The sequence below is a fragment of the Manis javanica genome, chromosome 2 (assembly GCF_040802235.1).
Source record: "Manis javanica isolate MJ-LG chromosome 2, MJ_LKY, whole genome shotgun sequence".
In the NCBI taxonomy this organism is placed as follows: Eukaryota; Metazoa; Chordata; class Mammalia; order Pholidota; family Manidae; genus Manis; species Manis javanica.
Genome location: NC_133157.1, coordinates 109,793,314 through 109,807,584, shown reverse-complemented (window position 1 = coordinate 109,807,584; position 14,271 = coordinate 109,793,314). Strand labels below are relative to the sequence as shown.

The following is a 14,271-nucleotide window of genomic DNA, read 5'->3' as shown; positions in this document are numbered from 1 at the left end:
CTTCTGCAAGCTGATGAGCTTATCAACAGTGAACTCCTTCCTTTATTACACGGGAATTTGCTCTAACCTTCTTGTTTGGATACCCCCAGAGCAGAGATTTTTCCTGTTGGCCTAGTCTGAGCACCCAGAGAAGACTCTTCTAGTCCCCTGCCTTGAGGCTAAAAGCCTGACCCTCTGCTTGGGAAGCCAAAGTGGAGAAGAGCTCAGGTGACTCAAAACTCAGCATGTAAACTTTCCCTTAATCCCTTTGTTTGTGGAACGGTGTCGCACCTCACAGGATTGCTCACGGCTTCCTGCTCAGAGCCACACTTTGCCTCTGGCTTGCATAACCCATCCTCTGGCTTTCTTATTTTCCCCCCAAACAGTGATTTTAATATCATCAAAGTTCTTTACTCCTGTCATCCAAATATTGTTAATACACAGTCTACCATAACAGGGCCAAAATTTTGTTTCTTTCCCCAACCATTTATGCTTCCCATTTTACTCTCTCCTACAAGATATGAAACATAGGATATATGGCAATATAGAAAATATAGTCAGTTTTGCTATAGTGAGACTATTTCCTAAAACCACCAATGCTGTCCAAAATTTTGCATTTAACACCAGAGAGTTTTTAGGAAAATGAGGTTAGAGAAACAGCACTTAGATGCTGGCAGTCAGTGATACTTTAAAGAGACAGAATTAAATAGTAGCACCATTGTACACATGAGAAGTGGCTAAGAAATATACAAGTACAGTAAATCTCGGGCTTTATCTTTAAACAGCCTGCAGTTTGCCTGGAGATGAGGGCATCACAAGAATGGAAACCTGTGAGCTATTAGGAAGGTGGATGGAGGGACAACTGAAATGGGAGGGACATTGTCACACCAGGTGTGCATGAGTGTCACTTACAGCCCCTGGTGAACTGAGGGCCCTGGGAGGCATTGAAGGTGTGTACTTTGTGTATCCTAAGTGGCTGTATTCAAGTGGCACACATTTCCTGCTTCCCCTAGCATTTCTTGTGGATGAAGTAAACTATGCACAACAAACACAAAGCTTCAGCTTCCCACTGATCTCTATATCATGCTGGGACAAATTCATGTTTCCAGATCAAGCTGTATAATGAAACAGACCGTAGTCTTCCCCAGCCCAGGCAGCTGGGCCTCATTGCAGCCCCCTGCTTTAGACCTGATTCTGTGAGCAAGCTTTTGATTCATCTGGATATCATTGAATCCTCCTCTGTAGATTCAGTGAAAGACAGGGACGAAGTCAGAACTCCATAGTGTGCAACAGTATCATTTTAAAATAATTGTTATCTGGTCACAATTTTTAAACAAAATGATTCCACCAACCTCTAATTCCATAAAGGAGAGAACTGCGCCTTGTACGTGGCATGTAGTAGGTGCCAAGTGATGATGATGAGTGTCCATTCCACGTGAATAACAGCTATACTGTGATTCCTAACATCCCTCATATTCTGTTCTGGACTCCATAACTAGAGCAGTATGTTTAAAAAGGAATTAAGCTGATATACAGAGAGTTGGTAGCAATGTCTTAAGAGCCAAACAAATAATTATATACACATCATCCAACTTTTAACAATGAAAGAAATTGTCTATTTCACAAGACGAAGGGAAAAAAGAACATGTTCTCTAAAGACATATGACTGGGCTGAAGACAGTGTGCCACGTAAATGAGAGAGGAAAACTTCGGGTCTGGAGAGCCCTGTATTACTCTATTTCTGTGTCAGGAATTTATGGCCTTAAAGTGTCTACCACCAAAGTTTAGAAAAATTAAGTTCTTGCTTGCATTGATTTGTGTCCCAAATCTTCATCCTATCCTTAAGAACCAAAGAGATTTCTATCTGCTTTGCAAGGATTTCAGAAGTATGTAGCAGCTTCTAAGATGGAAGAGAGAGAGAATTAGCTAAGCCAAGGAGATTTTCTGGAAAGAATGTTCTGTGATGTTCCTCATCCTAAGCACTAAACAGAAATTGCACATTCAGAAGTTTCTTTCAAGAAATGCCTATTTAGTTTGGTGAAGAAGCTGTCTAATGCCCTGTGGTTCCTAATATTTTCTCAGTCTATACTAGTTGTTTTTAAAGATACTTCAATTGGAAGATTATCAGACATAGCACATTTTTTACATGAAAATAACTTAGATTTAAAAATAGTAAATGGCCAAATTTCACATTGTAAGGCCTATATAAAATTAAAAGATCACCAAATAAAATTGCATACATTTGGAGAAAAGTGTCAATAAATATTTGGAAAGATCAAAAATCTATTGCAAAATTATCATTTCAAAGAATTTTGCAATAAAGTCAATAATGTGGAAATCAAAATATATGCCAGCCCTCATTTGTCAATTGTAAGACTTCCAAGGGCCATTAAATGCCTTTTTTTTTTGTAAAAGAAATTATTAAACACAACCATTTGCACTAAACTATAGATTCTCTTTAGGATGAAAGAGATATACAATGTACCATTCCCCAAAGGGTCTATTTGATTTCAGCTATCAAAATGCATAATAAAGAGTAGGAACTATAAGCAGGATGAAAGAGTTCCTAAAAGTATTGATCTACTTCCAGTAGCAACTGGAACTATGGAAAATAAAGCCACAAATTGGCAAACATTCTAGCGTGCCCTTCCAGAAAGGACAGGTATTTCGCCTTGGTCATCAAACAGTTTTTAAATGAGAGAGCATGAACTGAATCTTTCAACAGAAGAGACAGAGCACTTAACACACAGTTGTCTCCTTGCTGTGAGGGATGGGCTTGGTTTACAGTCTCTGCCTTCCAAGAGTTTACAGTCTAAATAGAGAAAATAACACCAATGATACAAGAATTAAATATAAAACAACTGCTCAAGGGACACCACAAAGCAATGTACTGTTATTTACGACATGTGTGATCACAATCTTTGCCTTTCTTTTGGAAAGGTATATATAAAATCCAATTATTCCTATAGTTAATTCAATGCCAAGTACTGCATTATTGTGCTTACACTACAATAAATATTAACTTATTACAATATGAGATTCAGAACATGGCCAGACTTGGTAACACAAATAATTCAGTACAAAGAAAGAAATCGTTTGTCTCTGAGTGGTAAAAACCTTACAAGGGATTCATATTTATTCTGGCAAGACAAATTTTCAGAAGCTTACTAGGGAAGCACAAAATTGATTTTGAGGAAAAGCAACAAATATTTTAATGATGTTATTAAGTACTAATCCCTGAGAAAATAAATGATTCAACATTCCCTCAGATTTGTCTAAGGACTTGGCCATATGTGGCCAAAAAGGACACTTTGTTACAAAAAATTGGGGTTTATCCCTTCAACCTCTGACCCTATATTTTTCTTCCCCAGTATTTCCTCCCCCAACAGCTCTATTCTCTTCAAAACTTTTCTCCCAATATTTCTCCAAAACTGCTCTCAAAAGTCAGTAATGACCTCCATGTCACTACATCCAGTGATCAATTTTCAGTCATCATACTTGACTGCCCCAAAGCTTATCACATTGACAACACTCTCCTCTTTAATATACTCTCTTCAGCTGACAATACACCCACTGGGTTCTTCCCCTATTCTGTGGGCCCTTTGCCGAATCTACCATTGTTCCCTCCTTCTGAATGTTGGATTGTCTTTGACCTCCTTCTTAGCGCCACTCATTCCCCATGTGACCTCATCCATTGCCTGTGGTTCCAAACACCAACCTTGTATCTCCCTCTAGGAATGTATACCTCCAGCCCAAAACTCTCCCCTGAGCACAAGACTTGAATAGCCAGCCACCAACCTGATTCCTTCCCTTGCGTGTCTACAAGGCATCTCAAGCCCAAAGCAGAATTCCCCGTCTCCCCCACCTCACACACAGATCAGAGCCTCGATCATCTCAGTCAGTGGGGACTCCATCGTCCTGCCTTTTCAGGCCCAAACCACTGTTTCCTAATCTGTCAGGAAAACAAGGGTGCTCTGTCTTCGACGTTCCTAGCATCTGGCCACTTGCTGCCCCTGGCATGGCAATCTCTCTCAACCAAGCCACATCAGCTCTCAGCTGGGTTAGTGCAGTAACCCCAAAACAGGTCTCCCTGCTCCATCTTTGCAGCCCTGCAATATATTCTTAAAAGTGAGACTTTTAAGAATAAGTTAGATCATATCACTCCTCTGCTGAAATGACCTTCAAATGACCACATTCATTCAGAATAAAAGCCAAATCACAATGGCCTTCAAGGCTCTACACAGTCAGGCCTCCTGGTTGCCTGTCCTGCGTCATCACCCACCTCTTAGCTCCACCGCGGGCTGCAGCCACGCGGGCTGCTTTGTGCAAGATCAGATTTCACCCTCTCAGCGAGGCCCATCCTGATGACCCTGGTTATAAAGGAGCCTCTTCTGCAGCCCACCCCGCTAACGCTCCCCGTTGCTTTCTTTTCTCCACACCTACCACCTTCCAACATGCTTAAAATGTGTTTTTATTTATGTTCACTTCTATTATCTTTTTCTTCTAGGGACCTTTTGACACGTCGATTTTGACACGTCTGAGCACCTAATACACTTCTTAGCACAAGTCTGCATTTAATTAATACTTGAGAGGAGAACGAATAATGGGCTCAACCATGTCCTAGGGGCTCAGACCAACTACTTTGGAATCATCCTCGATTCCTCACTTTCCCTAACACACACTCAATCTATGAGAAGCGTCTTGTCATTCCTGGCTTTGAACTCTGTCTACACTAGACCTACACTTGCCGCTCCGCTGTTGTAGCTCTGAGAGAAGAAGTGGTGTCCGCGGGCCCGTGACCTTGCTCTGGGCTTCCTCGCTCCCACTTTTGTCCTCCCCTACGGAATGCCCCCACAGAACAGCCAGAAACACGTAACAATCTGAACTGTTTAATGTTGCTCTTCTCCAAATCTTTCAGTGATCACCATCATAATTAAAATAAATTTAAATCCTAACCTGACTTCATATGGCTTTTTGATTTGGGCTTTATCTATGCTCAGATGTATTGTTTTCCTCTCTCCACTTGCTCCAGCAAAACTGATTTTCTCCAGGATCCCCCCCCCAAAAGTCCTGCATTAGAACTTCTGTCCTTGCTCCTCCCTCTGACTCTTCTTCCCGCTTCTTCCAGATTTCAGACTTGCTCATAGCTCCCTGCCTCCCTTCACTGAGTCCCACCTTAAATATTAAGGGGAGCCTCAAAGACTTGCCTGGCCACCCTATGTAAGAGAGCCCCTTTACTCATTTTCAATATTTCCCTTCCATCCTGCTTTTTCTCCATAATGTGCACTATATATGGTAACATTATACTATATAAATACTATGTATTTGTTTATTGACTCTTTCCTCCAAAATATCCTTCCCAGGGAATCAGGGCCTTTGACCTACCTACTGCTCTGGAACAGTCCTGGCACATAGTGGGCGCTCAACAAATATTTAGTAAATGAATGAGTGAATTTTCAAGAGATTTATTTTAATTCTTGAGCTGGATAAAGGAACAAATGGAAATATGTTCCAATGCATTAGTTTTTAATGTTGATAGGTACTAAATTCCATCCAATAGACTGAGCTTTGTATAAAACATGAGTTCACTCAAAACAATCCATAACATTACTCGGTTCCAAATTGTAGACAGACAGCATTTAAGTTGTAGGCATAAAAATGACTAAGTCTTTTTATGAAGATCTGTGATTTCTTTCTAAATGGAATAACTCTGTAAAATTGAAAAGGTTTTTATTCTCTTCTAGTCAGCTATGACCTCATGTGGAAATTCAGCTATGTAAATTAATTGCCAAAGCAAGAATGAATAATCCCAGAAAAAGGTTATGCTTGAGATTTAGAGCCACAAATCAGAATTATTTGGATATAGTCCCATCGTCCAGATGCTCAACCAAAAGAATCCTCTTGGAGGTTTCTCCCATTACATTTTTGCATTGCAGGCAGTGTTTGCTGAGTATTTATGGATAAAGTAGACAGACCTACCCCTAAACACTTAGTAAGATTTTATCTACAAAACTTCATCCATCTACCTAGGTCATAACAAGAAAAAGCAGTGATAAGGAGGGGAAAAAATATGAGAAAAATCTGCCATGACATATCAGATGATTGCTACTGTTAGTTTAGTTTTTTTCTTTTTTGGATTTGGGTTTTGACTGTGTGATAAATGTTGGCTTCTGATAAAGTTTCATCAAATGTTTCTTCCCTCAGGTTTTGTCTAAGTGCTCACCATGTGGAAATAATTACAACATGCTATTATACATACATGAATTGTTTTATTAGTAGAGCATAAGAAACATCCTTGAAAATTGGCTAAAATCTCAATGATGGTGTAGGCAGTAATCCCTGAGCCATTTGCTAACCATTAGAGCAAACAGAGCATTGTTTACTTACCTCTTGTTAGCTCCCCATGTGCCTTCTTGGAATGAGGTTGTAGGTTTTCTGTTTGATTTTAAGGGAGGCCACAACCCGAAAATCATAACCCTGAACTAAAGAAGCCACATAGACATTCTTTGCAAAAAAAATTTTTGTGATTCTAACCTGTCTGCAATGACTTCCCTAGCTCCAAAGTATCTCCTGATGATCTTTGCTTTTTCCTGATCTCACCTTTAAATGTAAATAGATAATTACATATTCTAACAGCACTTTTTAACCACTGGAGTCAATGGCCTGTGCTGGCCTGGGGATTCAAAAGACTTTAAGGTCAAGTTCCAGAGTAAAATGTTCTTCCCACAGCTGGGCCTGAGGTCCCAGCCTTGTTTCTGACTGTTCCCTTCTACATCCAAACGCCCACCTCTCAGTCTAAAATGTCAGAGGGAATCATTTTCTGCTGTAGCTCCTGTTTTGGTCTGCTGTAACACCACCCCGAAGACAATCAGAGCTTTCAGTGGCATGAAAGCTAAGGGCAGAAGAGGCTGAGACCATCTAATCCATCTCCTTTCCTAAAGCAAGATCACACCTTAATGATCTCAGTGGAGCAGTAATTTAGGAACAAAAGGTCTGGTAAGCAATTTCAGACAGTCTTATTCCAAGCTATCCAACCTAATTGATTGTTCTATACTCTGGGCCTCTTTCAAGTCATGTTCATCAGAAAAAAATGTCACACACCTTTTCATGGAAGAAAAAAATCCTTGAACAATGAACGCATTTAAGAGCAATACTCTATTGCACTGTCTCAATTTGTTATTATCATTTAAATTTAAGATTATTCAGCAAGAAGTTTGTAAAACAGACTCATGTTTTCTGTGTTTGGGACAAGGATGTTTTATGAAGTAGTGGCAACTCATATCTTTTGCAGTCCAGTGTCCTTGACTGGTTTTTAGTGGAACTGTGCAAATAAATGAGATCCTTGGAGCAGAAACATCAGGAAGGTCACAGCATGGTTTATAGATTGAAGCTTTTGCTACTGAACTTCCCAATTTACTTCTCAAAGAACAGAAAGAGAGAATGAACATTTATACGAATATTTCTAACACTAATAGGTTACTTTTAGCTATTTTATTTTTAATAATATAATATTTTACAATTACAGATACAAAGATAAATGAGTAAATGAAAAAAAATATTTTAACTTAGCTACAAATTAATTTTTAATTTTAGAGCTGTCATTTGAATGCAGACCAGTTAGTGTTTTAGGGGCAAAATATGCAGATAAAAAGCTAATTAAGTTATTTTATTATACACTAAGGATATTTCAAAGAATATATAATACATACCTTCCAAGGTTTTAGAAATCACAACACCTTTGGTTCTAACTTACTTAAATTTCAGTTTTTGTTCTTTCTCTGGATCTAATATTCAGAACTATATTAACTTTCTAAGATCTTTTCATTCCTGTTTCACATCCATATTAAAATTAGGTACTTAGCTTCCTGAATTAGGGAAGGATTTTAAATTGAGAACAGCGCTTTGTCACCCTCCTGTTAACTGGGAGCACCATATCACTTAAAACCTAAATAACTTGTTTGAAGAGAACTTTCTTCCATTTCTGAAAGAGTCCTCTTGCCTGGCTGCCCTGTAAGCCCATTGGCTTTAAAGTCCAATAATATTTTTGGATCTATCAGCATTGGCTCTACTGGATCAGATTTTCCTGAAAGATGATATGCCTTTGCATGTACATATGCACATATGTGGGTATAAAAATATATATCATTTTCTTAGTAAAAAAGATCAGATATAAATATAACAAAATGTGATGTGTGAATTAAGGGTGGTGGTATTTGTTGTATAATTATTATTTTCTGCTTTACAAAATTTCTAAATTATTAAAAAGAAAGAAAAACAAAGACTGTTTATCCTTTAAACAGTCATAAACATCATTCTTTATTTAGGCTTTTCATGGGAGCTGGAAAGGAAGGTGAAGATTTTCTGACAAGGGTCTGGACTATATATTAATGGAACCACAGAGTATTTTTTAATTTGAATTTGACTTTTCTTGTTCACATGATGTCTATTACATTCATCCATGTGGTTTGATACGCTTTTTTAAATATGCAGATTCAAGTCTTCTTTAAGGAATGTTTTCTTTTAGTTTAAAATACTTAATTCAAAAGCCCTCTTTTCACTCAGCTCTGCTCTACTGTACATTACATTTTCATTATAACTCACTGGTGGACTATAACATTTGGGAATGTCTGTTTTTTATGAGGCTTTGTCCAAACTATTTTACATATGTTGTTATGCATTATGTATTTACAACCCCATGAGGTAGGCATCGATATTCTCATTTTTACAGCTGATGACCAGGGTCAGATCTAGTAGGTATCAGAGCTGGGACTTGAACCATGTCATGTTCACCTACAAACCATATATTTTCCAGTATATCATCATCATAAAAGGTAGATGTACACAGATTACATAGTAACATAGAAAATAATATACATACATTCACTTTTAGATGCTCAATTATCTGAACATAAAGCAATGTGAAAAAATTAAAAATTGTCAATATTAGCAGTTTTTTTAAATGTTGCCTTTGGCTATTACAGCATCTGTTTAAGGTAGAAATTCCATTTCAGAGAGAAAAATGGTATAAAAACAGTGATTTCTTAACTGCAGGACTAGATGTCTTTGGCAAGTCACAACTGTGAAACACTGTTAGTGTAGTGGATAAAGTTCTCCCTGATGATGTGTTTGTGGACCTTCTTAAGAACTTACTGTAGAAAAGAAAGGTGCAAAAAGATGAAGTTCTAGCTATGCCTGAGTCAGAAAAAATATATATTTAGACTTATCTCACTCTGTCTTCTTATTCTGTAAATGAGAAAAACCAAGACCCAGAGAATTGAAGTCAAGTGTCCAAGATTACGGAATAACCAGTTAGATGCAGTGCTAGAGTTTCTCTGAGAATTTGAAACAGTCCCTACTATGAGAAGAGAGATATGAAGAGGAGTTCAGTGTAATTTGGAACTCTTCTCACTTTACAAGATGATTTGCCTTCTTAAATTAATTTTGACCTTCCAGAATGGGGTTGAATAAGGGAACTAAGACTCAGTGTAGCAGATGCCAAACTTTGTCATGTTCATTGATTTAATGACAAGGTTTTAGTGCTTAGATGACTCCTGCTTTGACTGTTCATGTAGAAGCAAGCCATGGATGTACAGCTAAGTCACCTTGTGCAGTTCACAAACGATATCTCAGTGACCTGTTCAGACCATCACACTATCCCTTTATCAATGGTGGCAACTGTAAGATAATATGCCTGCAGACATAGTAAACTATATTATGGCAGAATTCACCGAGGCAGTAGAGAATCTGAACACTCATGGAATAAGATGACAGTTAATAGATCAAATATTCACAAACTTAAATATTATCTAACAACTCCTCTTACTGACTTCTCATGTCTTATAGGAAGTAATTCCTCTGTGGTCTGATATGCATCTTACTCTTTCTGCTTTTGAAGCACTGGTTACTAATCCTCTTCCCTTTAGTATATGGTTTTCTCAATCTAGTCTAGTATAACATGAAATTGTTGCTTCCATATTTGGGGTATATGTTGTAAATTAGAGACATTTTACCATGTCTTTGTATATTATTCAGACTTGAAGTACTTAATTTGTAGTGTGAAAAGATCATTCTGGCCCCTAAGTGGAGAATAGGTATAAGAGAAGCAACAGTGAAGAGGGAGATCAGCATGTAGATCACATGAAACACAAAGATGGTTGGGACTAGAATGATGGCAGGGAAAAGAAATAAAAAATCACCAACTTTGTTTTTTGCTGAGATAGTTACAGGACTCGCTGATGCTTAAGTGAAGTAGAAAAAATAACCAAGGATAATATCTAGACTTCTGGCTTGAGCAATTTACTAGACAGTAATGCATTTTTCTATGATAGATAGGACTATCACAAAAATAGGTTTCACAAAAGGAAACAATCAGATTTCATTTTGGGCACCTAATGGAAGAACCCTATTACACATCAAATGAAGATATGTGGTAAGCAGTGGCAACAGAGAAGGGCCAACTTGGAGTAAATTTGGGTGTTTTTCACAATATAAATGATATTTAAAGCCAAGAAGAATGGATATAATGAATATAAAGAACAGAAGAGAGCCCAGAATCCAGCCCCAATGAACTTCCACATTTGGTGGTTGGGTAGAAGAGCCACCAGGGATGGGTGGAGACGCTGCCATCTCACGGACAATGAGAGCAGTGTTCTAGAGACAAGGGGATGCTCCTCTGGGCCACGCGCTGCTGCTGCGTTCAAAGCCATGAGCGGTGAGTTGGTTGGGCTGGGTAACGTGAAAGTCATTAGTGTCCAGGATGAGAACAACGTTCGCAGAGTGGCGGGGCAGAACTAATATTGTAAAGGGACACAGCATGAAGGCACTGAAGGCAAACTGAGTTGTCACTGCTTCTGGAAAGCTCAGCCATGACCAGAAACAGAGAGACCTGACTCTGTTTCAGAGACCTTTCCTGAAAAACAAAGAAAGGTTTTTCAGTTTTGATCAAAATTTCACCTTCTACCTGGTGCAAAGGTACTTGTCTGTTACCGTGGTCATGTGTTTTTCAAGTATCTTCCTTGGCTACAACTAATGGGGATATTTACCACTTACTCATTTCACTTCTGCTGTATACTTTAGGCAGCACATCTCCTAATAAATGCCTTGATCCTGATATTTGTTTTCTTTTTTCTTTAGTGAAGAATGTATGGTTTATTTTATATTGTATTAAATAATAACGTGAACGTTGATTAAGTCCTTATCGCAGCCTTGTTCTGAGAGTTTTACATATAGGTATTCATTGATTCCTTACAGCAGTACCGATAGGTAGGAACCACAATGATTCCTATTTCACACACGAAGTAACTGAGGCTTAACAGAGATTGAGTAGATCAAGAAATTTAGAAGTGCTAAAGCCAGTAACTCCAGAACCCACATGTCAAGTCAGTTGTTTTCATACATTTTTTTTAAATAGAGGGATTATTTTCAATGTGATATTAGATTGCACCCAATATTCACAAAAGAAGAAAGAAAGGGTGAGGTCTGGGGACTTGGCAGGCTAGCATCTCCCTCACCCTTGCTCCTTCCCTCTCTCTCTCTCCTCCATGGCAGCCCCGGGTGAGATTCCATGGGAACCTAAGGTATGTTGATTGCACATCTGGATTTCCCTCAGGTAGGCTCTGCTCATGTCATCATATTTAATATTTTCATTTATATTTCTCAATTATACCATATCCAATTTTATTTTGTTATTTATTTATTTACTTTCATTTTACAGGGGAAAGTGCAAACACAGTCCCCCACTACCACAAATTATGCAGTCGAGTTCCCCACATTTGGGGAAATGGCAGGGGTCAGCACATACGGAGTGCAATGGATCAGCCTCGCCCTGGGAAAACCACCTTCGTGACCATGGCATGTCCCCTGCCAGGGAAGTATTACCATATCCAATTTAGCATGAATTCTTTCTAATCCAAATGTCTTCTTTTAGTATTTGTGCTTTTCTTTGGCTATCTTCATTCAAGGCTGGAGTACTTCTCTCAATGGCTGCATTCTGATTTTTTCCTACATTCTTAGTACAACTGCTATGAAACAAATTTGGAAGTAAATTTCTCAGAATCAGTCATTTGCTTTTCTGGTATAGCAGTGTTCACGAAGGCTGTAGAGTTCTCTTCCAGGCAAAGTGTATGCATCTCTCACTCTCACTTTCATTTTATAATCATTATATTGTGTTATCACAATAGGTAATAGCAATACGTATTGCAGAATTAGAAAATTCCTTATAAGGGACTTATAAAATAAACTTTACTGCTGTTAGTGGGGATCAATGTATTGAAAACTTTTACTGGGAAACTATTTTTCAGTGAAGTGAATGTTTGTTACTCTCACGGTGAGAACTGAAAAGTATATGAAATCAAACACGGAGCAATCCAGAAGAAGAGAATGTTTAAAAGTAGAAGGGATGTTAAAATATCTATATCACTAATTTCCTATCCTTGGTGCTACCCACTAAGCAGATGGAGTCAATTCCTTGCCTCTTACTCGTATTGTTTCTCATGGAGGTGGTCAGTGACCTTAGACATTAGAAATTTACTGTGCATAAAGTCACACAGATTGAGGTGGGGAAGAGAACCTTTCAACCAAGTAATTGCAGAAGCTGCGCCACTGCCTTAAATATCTTGACTAATTCAAAAGAAGTTGAATTTTCATGGAAAGGATTCAATAATAATTATGAGCATGAGCCTCAATTTTATTTGATATTACATACAGGGTTCTGATAAGAGTGAGTTCTACTTCATTAGTACAAAACAAGATAGAAGGGACATATTGCTTTAATTTAAAGGCATTCCAACACCTGTAGGAATTTATTTTATCATCTTGTCAGGTCAATACGATTTAACACAATTAATGAGGGACCTGTTTCTCAGCCTCTCTTTTCATCAGGCTGGACTTACTCAAATTAGTGAAACTGGCCTAGTTTATTTTTTCCAACTGTTTTATTTATCTTTCTCAGGGTCTTCTCTTTGATTGACGTCTAGTTGACATACCGTCTCATATTACCGTCAGGTGGACAACACAGCGATGTGACAATATATGGTTTCCTGTTCATCCTCAGTGAAGCTGATTTTGCATTTGCATTATTTGCCTTTATTCTGAGCACCAGTAACTGTGCTGCCTAATACAAAACTTCTTGATAGTGGCCATTTCTCCAGTATTGAATCTATGAGGGTGAAAGAATTCTTCATGTGATTTAATCCATTGGGGAGGATGAGCATGTTTCTCTGAGATCCCAGGAAAGATGTCTTGTGCTGGGGCAAGGAACTTGACCCACTTACCTGAGGCACACAGAGATTCTGTTAGTGAACAGAGGTCAGCATGTGTACCAGCTGCTCTTCACACTCACAATTTGTCAGCATCTCAGGGGGGAAGGGAGTCTGTGAGTGATCATAGATCAAAGCAAGTCTAATAAGCCAGGTTTTATTCTATCTCTGCAATTCTCTCAGCTCTTTTAAAATACCAGGGACAACTACTAACTTATCCTTTAGTATTTGAGGAAAGGCTTGTAGCTTTTATTTTATATTTGTCCTACTAATTAAGGTAATATGGTATCTAAAATAAAGCAGATTTTGAGTTTTTATTCACACAGTAGGTACATTTTTAGTCGATAGTTTGCCTTCCCACTGATGAGGCTTTGGTAATAAGTAATCTTTTTAATATAGGAAAAGGAAACATTTTCAGATATCTCTGATGTCAAAACAAGAGATCATGGCCAGGGTAAGACCTGCAAACATAGTTCCATTTCAATTATCTGTAAATGGCTCAATACATTACAAGCTGTGGGTGTGGTCTGGGATTTTGTCCGTATCATAATTTAACTGCTTCAACAGTTCTCTAACAAATTCTCCTGTCCCCCTGCAAAGTATATGACTATGCAGTGACAATACAACCTTAGGAGATACATGAGGCGACCAGAATACATGTTAGAGGCCACACTGAAGTGATAAGAATTTAGGAGCATGTTCATCTATGGAGACTCAGACCCCAGGACTTGGACTTGAGGAAACTTCCTAAAAATGCCCATGGGTAACAGAAATCTTCCCTGGTCATGAGCGCTGTAGTGCTGGGAGGAAATAGCCAGGCCAATACTTCTAGATCTTAGAATGCTTAAACAAAGAAGAATACATTTTCCATGAATTCAGTCATTCAACATGTATTTGTTAAGCTTTTGCTGGGAATCAAGTGCTATTTGGCATATACTACCTGGCTCTGAAAAACCAACAGCTTAATTTACAAAATTTACAAAGTAAATTCTACAAAAACTAAAAAATCTGGCCACCTCCAGAATAGACGTTTACT

The 14,271-nt window shown here is 38.3% G+C and overlaps 1 non-coding gene across 1 annotated transcript; it reads right to left on the bottom strand.

The window, feature by feature from the left end:
* Positions 1–11,689: 11,689 nt before the first annotated feature.
* Positions 11,690–11,853, bottom strand: LOC118970141 (U1 spliceosomal RNA). Its single transcript, XR_005057950.1, has one exon. It is a non-coding gene; the product is annotated as a U1 spliceosomal RNA (small nuclear RNA).
* Positions 11,854–14,271: the final 2,418 nt, after the last annotated feature.